This window comes from Maniola hyperantus, chromosome 14 (genome assembly GCF_902806685.2).
Source record: "Maniola hyperantus chromosome 14, iAphHyp1.2, whole genome shotgun sequence".
Taxonomy (NCBI): domain Eukaryota; kingdom Metazoa; phylum Arthropoda; class Insecta; order Lepidoptera; family Nymphalidae; genus Maniola; species Maniola hyperantus.
This window is the reverse complement of record NC_048549.1, coordinates 10,250,918-10,265,605: the sequence shown is the minus strand read 5'-3', so window position 1 is coordinate 10,265,605 and position 14,688 is coordinate 10,250,918. Positions and strand designations below refer to the sequence as shown.

At 34.2% G+C, this 14,688-nt stretch overlaps 1 protein-coding gene across 1 annotated transcript in view; it reads left to right on the top strand.

Moving 5' to 3' along the window:
• Window positions 1–14,688, top strand: part of RhoGEF64C (Rho guanine nucleotide exchange factor at 64C) — a 171,132-nt gene that overhangs the window by 94,583 nt on the left and 61,861 nt on the right. The gene's annotated exons all lie outside the window — the stretch shown is intronic.

Here is a 14,688-nt window from a genome sequence, read left to right as displayed (position 1 = left end):
AATTCTATCAATGTTGGTGCGATGTAAAATCTCATACTAGCACTCTGTATAATGTAATCCGCCTCCAGTTACAACTTAATTGAATTTAGAACAAACGTTTCGGTTTACAATAAATTATACTTTTCTTGTGGGTGGTGACAATAATAATTATTATGTAAAGAAATATTGAAATTGAGTCAATCAATCAAACACAGTGGAAAATCATTGATTCGATTGCTTATTCCATTGAATGGAAGGAAAAAATATTTTTTATCTGATTGTTGAATGACAGAAGGTTAAAATGGTTAAAAACGCTATTGTGGCTGTCACAGTTTGCATGTTGGAGTTTGTAAAATATTGAAGAAAATTAATTGACGTGGACTGCTTAATAAAATGATTGAAAATGGCAGATATCTTCCAGGGAATCGACTTCAGATTCATTTCATGAATATTTGCATATTTTTGTTACTGTTTTGCATGACGGATATTGGATACAATATACTTTTTTTCTGGAGCACTAAAATTAGACATTTAAAATAGTATAGGTATCTATAAAGTCAAGTATTTTATCTAGTAGTGAGTAAGTATTTATAAAGTAAAGTTTTGGAGATTTAATTGATATTCAGTATTATTACATTTTTAAATAACTTTTTTTCAAGACTTGGTTTCTGTTCTCTATAGATCCTATTAAGTTCAAAAGAAATCAAAGAGATAAATGTTTTTTTTTTTCAGAGTATATTTAAACAAGCATGCCTGGAAATTTCTCTTTCCTCTTAAATTCTGCAACCAAAAAAGCGTAAATTTCATGTTTGGATTACTCCAAACATGAAATTTACGCTTTTTTGGTCTTTACAGACAGCAGGTTTTCATCATTAACCTTTCGATTAGCTCCTTTGACCGATGAGCTATTGAGGCTTTTAGTTTGACCTAACAGAAAAACATACTGTATCAACTTTTATATGTATAACTATTTGGCTCTATAAATAAACATGCTTCATGGTAAGCGCTTGTAAAAGCGAAGCCACAAATAGCTTGTAGCTCTTATGCAGAACTTTTATGCGACCGTGTCAATACTGCTATTGTATGTTTATCGTTTCTGATTGCGTGCCTCCTTATTCTAGAAGCGATGTTTTTCCACATTGACATCGCGTGAGCTATGCCGTTTGTATATTTAAGTTAAATAAAAAATTTCGAATTTGATACTTATTTTGTCTTCTATTAGCATAACGAGATTCGCATAGCAAAGCGATTCTGGGGTCGAATGAGCTGGTTTTTTTCTTTATTATCATCCTTGTTCAAGAATCTTCCGTACTTGTCGGTGACTCGTTTCATATTGTATTTGACTTTATTGGAATTGAAAATGAGCAAAGTTTTGGGGATCTTTTGCTTTTATTTCTTCTCAATTAATAAGTTAGTCCCTTTTTCTTTTGAATTGTTAGAGAGCAGTTTTAATATAAAATAAATGATATAATATAGTATGCCGGAATATTAATTATTTTACGAGTTCCTTTGAATGATGTTGGTAGTATAAAATTTACTACATAGTGTTGTGTGGTGTTATGCCTGTTTGTAATCTTTGAATCGCACGTTTGACATTTCCTAAAACGGCGTAGTCCTAGCGCTTTATAAATAACTTCTTAACCTCAATGATGTCATTCAAATTATAGGGTATCTCTTTCAAGGGGTCTTATTTATCAGATTACATCATGAACATGAGTTGGCCAATGTTTGGACAGCTCTTAAAGGAGGCTCATGATTGCGTGTATATTATTTAGAGTCATTACCTCTAACATGACTCAGTTGATTTACATGCTTCTTTTTTCATTTAAATTACACACTAGTTCGATGCTTTATATTATCTCATCTCAAATTATTAAGCAACAGTTTTGATAGAAAACATAGTGGGGTTGTTAAGAGTTATGAGATAGAAACATTTAACCAGACCATAGAACCAAGTAACTGACATACTGGTAGCTCAGCAGGTTGCAAAGCTGAAGTGGCAAAAGGCTCATAGTTTAAAAACCTGATAGACATTGGGGTCCCTGGGTTGAGGTGCTGGTATGACGACCTCGCACCGGAAAGCGCAGCGTTGGCAAACGCCCTATAAGATGTATAGACGACATCAAACAAATTGCAGTGAGCCCCTGGACTCAGGTGGCGCAGGACCGTAGCAAATGGAACTCTCTACAAGATACCTATGTCTAGCAGTGGACGTTTGTAGGTTGACGATGATCGTGATGATGAACTTCTTCATTTCAGATATGTTAACGACTCATTAGAATTACCTATGCATTGTTTCTTCTAGAAAATAAAAATATTCTCAGTCAATGTACGGCCATTCTAAACGAAAATATTAGACCCTGCTTGCGCAGTAGGTCTAATAGATTGTGAAATCGGAACAAACGTGTCTATGTAAGGCTGTTAACCCAACGCTTTGTGTTTTGTGCTTTTTATGTGCTCAGTTGTTGATAGTTATTTAGGCTTAGGCAATTTACATTAAGGTACTTATGGGAAACATGTGTTACTTTTTCATGTACTTTGATCAAAAGATTACTTTAGACAGGCGACAGCTATCATTTTGTACAGTACGCGGCAGAAAATAATGTACATCGACCTTAAGAAAGAGATAGCGGTTTTTAGAGCATTGTCTCTGTCGTTGAGACAGACAAAACGTCTCATAGGTATGAGTGACAGCGACAACGCTCTACAAAGCCGAAATCTCATTCTAAAGGTCGATGTATATTATTGTCTGCCGCGGATTGTTATGGTCTTCTGCTTAGAAGCCACGTTTCGTTTAGAAATCAGTGTGCTCGACATATTATTTTCTTATTTCTGAGCTCACGGCTAGGTCTTACTTGAGTGAATTAAGCGACGACCCAATAGTGTGTTATTTTAAGTGCATTTTTATTTTATTATACTACATTCGAGTAGGTACTTAATTTTATACATATTATGTTAAATATTAACGTGGCATTTTCGTTTTTTGCAGGTAATCATCTGTCTACTACAAACTACCTTACCTACTCTAATTACTTCTAGAGGGTTAGTATTGGATCCTACACGCCAGATGTGTGCTATATATGGGTATAGAGATGTAACAAATTCAAAATTAGTCTAAAGATAGGTGACTCTCAAATCAGCTAGTTCTACAATATTCTAAACTAAACATTCGTCTAGCATTCGTCTCTCAGTCACAATAATATGTAACAGGAACATGCATGCACATACGGCATAATTGACTATTGTTTCTCTGTTTAACCTACTTGTGAAACGGAGCGTAACCGGCGCTCGATGCATGCATCCCATTTGCTTTTATCACAAACCGTATGTTAATTGCTTATTTAAATTAGATTATTGAATTGTTAACTTAGTTATTTACTAATAGATGCTTGCGGCTTCGTTAGTCTAATCCATTGAATTATAAGTTGAATTTCATTTTTGCAATGATAATTCATGTATGTAAAGCATTTCTGTACATATAGTATAGTTTTGTATTGAGTGTCAGTGATTATATCGTACACCTAGTTCTAAAAATGGTCATTACATCCCCAGCAACATAATTGCATGACGAAATTTTTAGTGCAATCATCCGGATCATAAAGATGGCGCTCCATTGCCACCATACAAATAGATATAACTACTCACCCTTAATCCCATTTTTAGCAATAGTTCATCGATATTTTATATTAGCGAATCACCCGCGGCTTAGCTCCCGTGGGAATTTGAAAAATTCAGCCTTATTTTCTTGTTTAAATTATAAGGGGGATCTTTGTGCAAAATTTTAGCTTCCTAGAGTCCAGAAGTTTTTGCTGGGCAAGGCAATAAGGCAATCAGGGAGACAAGACTTTTCTTTTTGTATATGTATTTAGATTGAAATAATAACATAGAAATATAAAATAATAAGACAGAAATAATCCGCTCAATCAGCAATTACCATTTACATGTAGGTATTTATTTAGTAGTTATTAGATTGATTTCTAAGCCGGTTTCAACTGTTTATCACTCAATTACATCATTGACGAGAGATAATTAAGCAAATTTTCATCGGACCGTTATGTGCTGTCGCGTTATACGTCAGCCGGGTAGTTGATGAATTTCTCACATGTACCATGCAGCTATTATTTTAATTGCTCCTGATTATCTGAATGCTGAACTATTTAATGCTGTATCATTTGCTGCGACAAAATATTCAGAAACGTAATCACTGTAACCTGATAGAATTTGGGGATGAACAAAATGTTCCAATCGTTCGAATATCTCAAAACTTTCAGTTTCGCTATTGACATAAATACTGCACTCAATTCATTATTCAATCCCACACTTTTCTAAGCATTCGGACGTTTTCAAAATTAACGCTATCTCTTTCTTATTTTTTTTTGATGATAAGAATAGAGAGACATACTAGTTAATATTATTTTTACTAATTCGTATTCAAAATAGCTACTTATCTACTACTCTGTATTATTATATTTTTATGGATTTTCAGACAGCGTTTGTTTTTAATATAGCTACGAATATAATTTCGTTCACCCCAAAAATTTCACATAGTTGCAAAATTACTAGGTACTACCTAGACGTTTAAATTTACATTTCCATAAATCAAGCATTATTTACAGAATCCGGTCTTACTTTAAGCGGTAAGCTACTTTTCGCAACCCCTTAGTTGATTTGATAACACTTATCAATTATAAGCCTGATTATGATAATGTTTTGTCGCGTTTCTTGCATTCAGATTTGCATAAGCTTCGCGTGCATTTGTATAATTTCTTGGGCATTTATTACGCAAGCGCCATGAATGTGTGTCATACTTTTTATTTATGTTTGCTTCAAAGTATATTCACACCACGAATATAGGCTATTAATAACCAGATCAGAGATATGAAAGATTTTACGGCATATATTATGCTTCCTTGCTTTTTATTATTGAGACAGAAAAAAATTATAATTCTTGATAAAACTTGAGAAGTGAATTGTAAATGGAAACACTGAAGGCAGGAGAGGTAGAGAAAACTAACCAAAAACTTACTAACAGTTGAAGGAGTTCAATATTATAGTCCGTATAGCTATAGGTATATACAGGGCACGGCACTGCATAATATATTAATATTAATATTTTCAAAACATGTGTTGTTTAGTCTTGACATAGTTATCACATAAAATGTAATGTAATAGAAACGGTCATTGACGAATAAGGCACGACGACGTCAACGCCCTGCTGGCTTCTAGTCGCTCACATTAATTAAGGACAGATAAAGAGAGATTTGGTGTATGGTACAAGCAGTTTGCAACTATTTTCGTTAGTTCAACATGCTTGAAATTGAAAAAAGAACAAATTGGAGTTGGAAAGAAAAACAGAAGTAGTAAATTACAAGTAGAAAGAAATAATCACAAATTTTTGAAAAGCTGGCAATGCATTGGCGGTAGTCACTTAATGTCTGGTGATCGCCCGCCCGTTTGCCCGCTATTTTTATATGACAAAATCCTACATTTTGCGTGATGAACTTATTAAAATTAAGGCATCAAGAGAATTTTTGATCCAGCAGGATTAAATAATTATAATCCAGTAAAAACCGTATAAGTAAACTTAGTTTACGAGTTTAAATTGTTAGTAGTAATGATCAGTTAATTGAAAATTCAAGGCAATACCAATTTTCAGAAACGATTTAGATTGTTCAAAAATACCATCACAAGCTATTTTGAATCGCCTAAAAGTCTAAAGGCAAATCTATTTATTCCATTTTTCACAGGATATTAGTTTATTAAGATCAAAATCAATAGCATTCTAATTAATCACATCATGAACCGTTATATAATTGCTCCACATTACTTTTTACTCATTTTTTTGCAAACGGTGACATTTTGCACACTTGCACTTGCACTTGAAGACTCATACGCAATAGTAAGCGCTGCGAGCGCGATACAGGCCAAACTGGTCAACATTGCATGTACTAACAATACAGTTTGCAGCGCTGTCAACGTGCGTCGAATACGCGTGAAAATGTCACCATGTGCAAGGGTTCAATAAATATCAGGTAATAAACAAGCTGTTCTCTCATGACTTAGACCACCAAACACTTTTTTACCGGCATCCACCCGTCAGGTTAACGGTGATCGCTAATAGCGGGCTGCCGCGAGGGATTATCAAGTGACCCATAACAGCTTCTGATAACTTACACCTGATTACAGTTTTTGTTGTAGCTCAGAATAGAGTCATTTCCACCTTATAGGACGGCTCAAGCATCTATAGGATTATTACTGCAATTTTCTTGCTGGAACGTAATGACAGAACAAGTCAACGAAAACTTAATAACTTGAGCGGACTGTCACGAGGACTTATCAAGCGACCCGTTAGGGCTATAACAGCTTCTAATAACTTCACGGTACGCCTGATTATAGTTTTTGTTGTATGCATTGGGATAGAGTCATTTCGTCCTTATAGGTACGACGGTAAAAGCTTTATAATTTTTAATTCCATAGGATTGTTGCTGCAATATTTTTTGCTGTTCATATCAACACATGCTGTATATATATAACTTTTCTAACATTTGTCATCGTCTGGATATTGGGCTATGGTGGTATGTATGGTCTCCTAATTAAGGCTGCTAATTGTAAATTATAGGTATAAATAATAATTTATGATCTATCCCATCATCTATGAGTATTCGTATAATAATTTAATAATTGATGTATATTGTAGGAGAAACCTAGTGGTATTTGTTGATATTGATCGTATGAGTCAATGAAAGTTTATGTCTGTGACTTTCAAGTACTTCGTACGCGTGGATTTAGGTTTTAAAAATCCCGTGGGAACTTTTTAATTTTCCGGGATAAAAAGTAGCCTATGTCACTCTCCAGGTCTTTAACTATACCCATGCAAAAAATCACGTCAATCGGTTGCTCCGTTACGACGTGATTGAAGGACAAACCAACAAACAAACACACTCTCGCATTTATAATAAGCGTACTGATTTAATCATTGATGTAGATTCCTGCAATCGACATTAATGATTAAATCAGGAACCTAGTGGTATTTATTGATATTGATCGTATGAGTTAATGAAAGTTTGAAAGTAAACTAGGTCTCAATCCACGGGCAGATTGAACTAGAGTGAGGGAACTCTTGGTTTATTTCAAATATTTTACTACTTTAGGGCTACCTACGTCAAATGTACTACTTGCTTGGACTACTTGCCTCAGTTTTGGACAGCCAGTGACGTCGAAGCCTCGACGTTTTTTTAGAAATTCCCTAACTGCCGTGAACTGTGGCACGGGCTCGCAGATTAATTTGCATTTGCACAGACGAAATAAAACAACGTATCAAAATACCTAGCACGAGTCTCTGATGTGTGAACGTCACAGTCTAGTTGCGTCGGTAATTAGACTCGTTGCGTCACGTAGTGTCAGATCGCGGTGTCGGATAACGTACTAAAACATCCAAATGTGGTAATGAATCGTACCTATATAAAGTTATTTTGTATGACGGTTCGTCTGCACTTAGTTGGGTGCATCGTTAATGCAAAAGCTTCTTTTCATCACATTCAAATAAATTATATTTATCTACCTCGCATTAAGCTCGCAATAAAGACATTTTCCGACGAACTATAGGTATTTTCCTTATTCTACAATTACTGCTCTTCAGCTTCTAAAGCAATTTCTATGATACAACCTTCTCTCTGTTTTAACCATTTCAAAATACGCTATATTGTATTTTATTTTGAGATGAAAATTTAACAGGCCTCGCTCGGTTATGTTAGTGTAGTTTCCGGCAGTTAAATAGTCGCATCTGACCTACGATACAAGTGCTAGCTCGCGCAGGTATTGTTCCACGCGCTCGTGTAATGTGTACGAATGTAGCACTCACACTAATGCAGATGGCGAACGCGGGGTGTGGTGCGGTGCGCGGGCTGGTGTGTTCCGCTCCCTCGCGTCGCGCGCCCCTCTTACGCCTAAAATATTATGCTAATGCGACGCGTCTTGCGGTTAACTTCAAGAACGACTATTTAATTGGCGCGGACTATAATATCTTCACAATAAAAGCTTTTAGGTCGCGGTCAACCTGTAATTTTAAATTTAAGTTTTTTCACGACGGCGACGTAGCCTTGCGTTTAACGAGAATGTGTTCGCATGTATGTTTGTATACAAAATTAAGTTGACAGCTTTCGCAATACCAATGTACACTCGTTCAACTTGTTCTCTGGCTGGTTCACATTATTCCAGTTGATGGATTTAGTGGGTTCTTTCCAGCGCTGTACTGGAATAGATGATGTCGTGAGAGCTTATCCCAACTAATCGCTACACCTATTATAAATGCGAAAGTGTGTTTGTTTGTTGGTTTATTGGTTTGTTCGTTTGTTGGTTTGTTGGTTTGTCCTTCAATCACGTCGCAATGGAGCAATGCATCGACGTGATTTTTTGCATGGGTATCTATAGTCAAAGAGAGTGACATAGGCTAATTTTTATCCCGGAAAATTGGTTTAATATAAATTAATTCGTTATTTTTTCTTTCTAAACTGCCAGGTCAGAAACTGTAGGTGCTGGATTGCATAATGAATTGAAAGTGATATAAGTCCCGCAAGCTGCTAATGCGCGTGGCCACCATTTTAGTGACGTCAGCACTAGACTGAAGTTTCGAGCTGATGGGATATTTTTCTACACTAATATTATAAAGAGGAAAACTTTGTTTGTTTGTTTGTTTGTTTGTTTGTTTGTTTGTTTGTTTGTTTGTTTGTTTGTACTGAATAGGCTCAAAAACTACTGGACCGATTTTAAAAATTCTTTCACCATTCGAAAGCTACATTATCCACGAGTAACATAGGCTATATTTTATTTTGGAAAAAAATAGGGTTCCGTAAGATATTTGGGTTTTTTCGGACACAAGGTGTAAAAATCAACCAGAAAAGTTACTTATTTTGCGTACGCTGCCTAAACTATAAAAGATAGAACCATAAAATGCTCTAATTAATTGTAGATCTTATAAATATCTACAAAAAAGTCCGCGACACACTATACCCATCTATGTCGAGTGAGGCACAGCAACCATTTTTTTATTTAAAAATCTTGAATTTTTTTTGGACTACATTTAAACGCGTTTATTTTACTCATGCTATTAATCCTTATCAAAATAAATGATTTCATCACTAAGAACAGTTTATGGAGATAATATTTGGTCTTTGAATGATTAAAATTGGACGTTTGGTTTTGAAGTTATGGCGAAATTAAAATATTACGATTTCTGCTGCACGGCCCGTTGTCTACACTAATATTATAAAGAGGAAAACTTTGTTTGTTTGTTTGTTTGTTTGTTTGTTTGTTTGTTTGTACTGAATAGGCTCAAAACTACTGGACCGATTTTAAAAATTCTTTCACCATTCGAAAGCTACATTATCCACGAGTAACATAGGCTATATTTTATTTTGGAAAAAAATAGGGTTCCGTAAGATATTTGGGTTTTTCGGACACAAGGTGTAAAAAATCAACCAGAAAAGTTACTTATTTTGCGTACGCTGCCTAAACTATAAAAGATAGAACCATAAAATGTTCTAATTAATTGTAGATCTTATAAATATCTACAAAAAAGTCCGCGACACACTATACCTATCTATGTCGAGTGAGGCACAGCAACCATTTTTTTATTTAAAAATCTTGAATTTTTTTTTGGACTACATTTAAACGCGTTTATTTTACTCATGCTATTAATCCTTATCAAAATAAATGATTTCATCACTAAGAACAGTTTATGGAGATAATATTTGGTCTTTGAATGATTAAAATTGGACGTTTGGTTTTGAAGTTATGGCGAAATTAAAATATTACGATTCTGCTGCACGGCCCGTTGTATTATCTACACTAATATTATAAAGAGGAAAACTTTGTTTGTTTGTTTGTTTGTTTGTTTGTTTGTACTGAATAGGCTCAAAAACTACTGGACCGATTTTAAAAATTCTTTCACCAGTAGAAAGCTACATTATTCCTGAGTGACATAGGCTATACGGGATCTTTATCTTTATATTATATAAAGAGGTAATGTCGTTAAGTTTGTTTGTAGGGGGTAATCTTTAGAACTACTGAACCGATTTTAAAAATTCTTTCACCAGTAGAAAGCTACATTATTCCTGAGTGACATAGGCTATACGGGATCTTTAAAAACCTAAATCTACGCGGGCGAAGCCGCGGGGATCAGCTAGTACTTAAATATACTTACGTCAAATGACGTCAAAATGACTTCATTTCGATGTTAATGAAACATGGTTCCAGCGCAATAGCAATTTGCGGACTTATTTTTATTTTATATTTTATTTATCATAGGAAAATCAACAGCGAAATAATACAATAAGTTTCTTAAATGCTAATTACAGAAGTATGGCCAATTACAGATTTTCTCGAAAAATTAACAATATATAAGAGTGAGTTAAAATTATTTCATACAGAGGAACAAAATTAAAAAAAAAGAACAATTATTGGCTAAGTACATGACATAATATCAAAACTAAGTGGATGAAGGAAATAAAAACATAGTATCCTTGGAAGCCTAGAATAAAAGTAAATTATGAAACAAATATAAAGTGTGTGTGTGTGTGTGTGTGTGTGTGTGTGTGTGTGTGTGTGTGTGTGTGTGTGTGTGTGTGTTCAGTGTATGGGTAACGTTAATTACGCGTCCATGTATGTGAAGTTAAGTATGTTACGTTTAAATAAAATAAAGTAATGACTATGACTACTACTTATACTATGATAACTTTTTTATAACGCTAGATTACATTGCCTGACTGGCATAGTACTGGAATAATGTAAACCGGCCATTTTCACTCATGTTTACTCACAGAATGTGGCTTATGATAAATTGTGGCAAAAATAAGGCCAGTCTGGAATGCGAATCTAAAAAAATAGCAAGCTTACGTGCACATAATTAATATTCCAAGTGGCTTTTGGAATTCCAGTCATGTGATTCAATAAGTATTGATTGTAATTCTGAGCTTTGAAACTTCTTCAGATTTTTAATTTTTCTAATTTAATGTCTGACTGAGAACGTCTATTTCTTTTCCTTTTTTGTAAATAAAAGGAAAAGCTGACTGACTGACTGACGAATTGACTGATTGATTGCTAGCTATCTGCATGCCAAATTTTAGCCCGATCCGTCCAGTAGTTTGCCTGTGCGTTGATAGATCAGTCAGTCAGTAAGTCAGTCACCATTTCCTTTTATATATCACTTAAAGGCTTTATTTTCAAAGTGTTTTTGTACTACAATTTACCGTGGTGTTAACTTGAGATCATTTATCTTCTCAAATAACTACAACTGTAGAAAGTAGGGGTAATAAATTGTTATGTAGCGGAGTATTTTAAAGGTAAGATTTTGCGCTTGTAATATCGGTGTTTTCGAAAGGGATCCAACGAACTAGACATCGGTTGTAAAGATTTTTAGCCTTTCAGCACCTCGATTGCGGGAAACCTGCATCAATCATTATTACAATCTCAATTGTTCTGATTGGCTGAATTTGTGCGATTCTTGTTGCAACAATGCATTGTAGCCAATAGTTAGCGAGCGTCAACCAATCAGAGGTGATTGCGATCTTGACATTGTAGCTGTCATTCTACCGCAATCGAGACCCAGGGTTCCGTACGAGAAGGGTGCCAATGAGAGCCAAATGGGTACTAAACCTCCGCTGTCCATGCATCCGTCCGTTCGTCAGTCTGTCTGTCAGCGGGCTGTATCTCATAAATCGTAATAGGTATAATTTTTTAAGCGCTGTCCAGGCTAGTAGGAAGTTGAAATTTTCAGAGTGGTTGCCTATTTCTAATACCGCTATAACAAATAATAAAAATTCAAAATGGCCGCTTTGTCACAATTTTGTACGATGGTACCGAAAAGCTTGTGTGCTAGTCCGACTCTGACTGGTTTTTTAAATATTCCTTGATATAATGTTAATATATCTGGCTTTGTCTAATCGGTTAAGAATATGAAACTAAATTAAGACTATTTACCGCTATAGGATTTTACGCTTTCTGCCCTGCTTTAGCTATAAAAAGTGTTATGCCATGCCTCAGCCGTACTTGGCAAGAGATAGCTGTTAACAGCCATACGGGCGAGCGAACCGGACTTTCGATTTATATCCCTCGAAACTTGTCCAGACATAATTTTTATTGCCCTTCAAGTAGCATGAAATCGCCGGGAGATTTTTTTATCGTTTAATATTTCTCGACTCTAGTATCATAAGGTCGGATGTGGATTTTTGCTACTTTTCAGGAGAGCCAAAACAAAAATGCTAGGGAAATCGGGTCATAATTTCTAAACTACTAGAGATACAATTTCAGTTGTTTTTGTAATATTTAACACTTAACTGTACCTATCATTAACCATTACTAGAAATACTTTATCATTAATAAATAAAATATAAACTCACAATTTCTTCAAAATGGACGATATGCAACTTTATGCTGGTAATATTCGTAACTGTGCTAAAAGATTGTGTGCATAAGTTGTAAACCGACTTTATGGCTGCAATTTTTACTATTACAAATTTGAAATAAAAGTCGGATCTATTACTCAATATTTCATAATACGTCTTAACTGATTATACATAAGTAATATTCGGACAAAAGATCACAGTGGTTATCTCACAAAAATCATTTTTGTGAGATAGCAACAATGTACCTATCTGATTTTTCTGAAACTGATTAGTTAGATCTGAAACATAATAATTGCATTCGCCCGATAGTCTGACCATTGCATCCGTGTAAACCTTGTGACTTCTGAATGAATGAAAATAACATTTACAAATTCACAAGTAAAGCCCATTAATTAAAAACAACGGCCAAAAATTGGAAAAAAAATTACAAAGTAATTAGAAACCTACAGTGGGCCAAAAATTTTTTGTGGAATTGCATACATGACGGTTACATCAATATAGAAATCTAAAACATGCCAACATAGCCTGATTTTCCTTATAATGATTAGGTACGTAAAGTAAGAATGGAGGTCAGCAGGTACCTACTGCAAAAGTTGGTTATATTTTACAGTGGATAATGGTTTCTCACTATGTCGTATATTGGGCGAAAGCGGGGAAGAATTTTAAGTTTATATGTACCTATAACATACTAATGAAATACAAAAAAGTCTTCTTTAAAGTAGTTTTTATAAAATAATAACACCCAGCATTATTGCGTTAGTTGTAGCCAGGTAATATATTCCGAAATCTGAAAATCCCCGCCGTTCTTATTTTTTTTTGATATAACAAACGGTCCTGATATATCACCTTTGTAAAGGGATGTGGTCTTTAAAAATATGTTGTAGTGCCAAATCAAACTTATCAAAAAGTTTTGTTTCCTTCGCATGTTCTTGTAAACTGTGACCAATCTCTTAGTTTAGTAATCTGCATTGTTTTCAGCTGTTCCCTTTTTTTCCATTTGTGCATGGATTACATCTTACTCCACGTAGGTACATGTTGCATTTTAGCATAAAGCTTGTGATTTATCATCTTTTAGTGTGGTAATCCTTATAATAATCATAAGTAAGCCATAACGATTATCATGCTCCGATTATGACCGACACAATTATCAGACCACAAAGTCAATTCTTCAACAATTTCGAGAATACTTTGTTTCTTCTCTAGTAGATTAATGAAATAAGACAAGATACTGTTTTATTCCTTCCGCTGCAGCTGATGTTTTCAGACCACATTAAAGTAGCAACACTGCTGGTAGCATCATGAATCGTTTTTAAGGTGCAGAAACTACGCAGGTATAAGGATTTACTGTAAGTCAAATCCGGCATTGCCACTTTTGTAACAAAAAAAATACTTTCTGCTTTCTTGAAAATTCCATTGCTTCTGTTTCGACTGTTCTTTTTAACAGATACTTTTTTAAACTGTTTCTTTCGTGTTTTAGTTAAGTTTTTTTATTTTTTACTTTCACTTTTATTAGTTGTTTAATTAATAAATTAATTTATACTACATTTATATTTAAATTAACATAATCTAAAGCTTCCTATAATTAGGTATGTTTCTTTAGAATCACTATCATCACATATTGTAGGTGCCTTATAATTTCTGCTCTTGATTAATATCAAATTCGGTCGATTATAAGACGGGCAAAGAAGAAAAAAATTGATTAGGTACTCTAATTTTTTAAGGCTACCTTAAAAACTAGGGCAATAAATTTTTGAACTGATGATTTGAACTATGATTCATAAAAAACACCATAAATGCACGGTTTTTTGCTTAGTGGGTATTATTATAATATATGTTTAGATTTCCATGGTGTGATTTTCGTGGTCCTAAAAGATTTTCTAGTCTACATTTTCAAAATGTCTTCAGCTTTTTTCAAAATGTTTTCAGCAGTTTAGTCCAAAAATTTGGTGAAATAGGATGGATCTCTTACCTATTAATCACATCAACTTTAATGTAGTCACAAACAAAAAGCTTTATTTCAACTTACTTCCATGAATTTTATTGCAAAATTATTTATATTACAAGGCAAAAAGTCTTAAATGATTCACAGTCCAAATATTAATACAAAAAATTCGAAGCATAACATCTGTTGTGATTTTACCTAACAAAATTATTACATATTTTAGAAGCAGAAGTGCGTAACTGCAGTACCAGCTAGTATTACGCATACACACACACATACAATCATACACACACTGTTGTAATTTTATTTTATTATTGTATATACCTACATTTATTCTAACTCTATTCTGTTAAAATAGTTTAATTA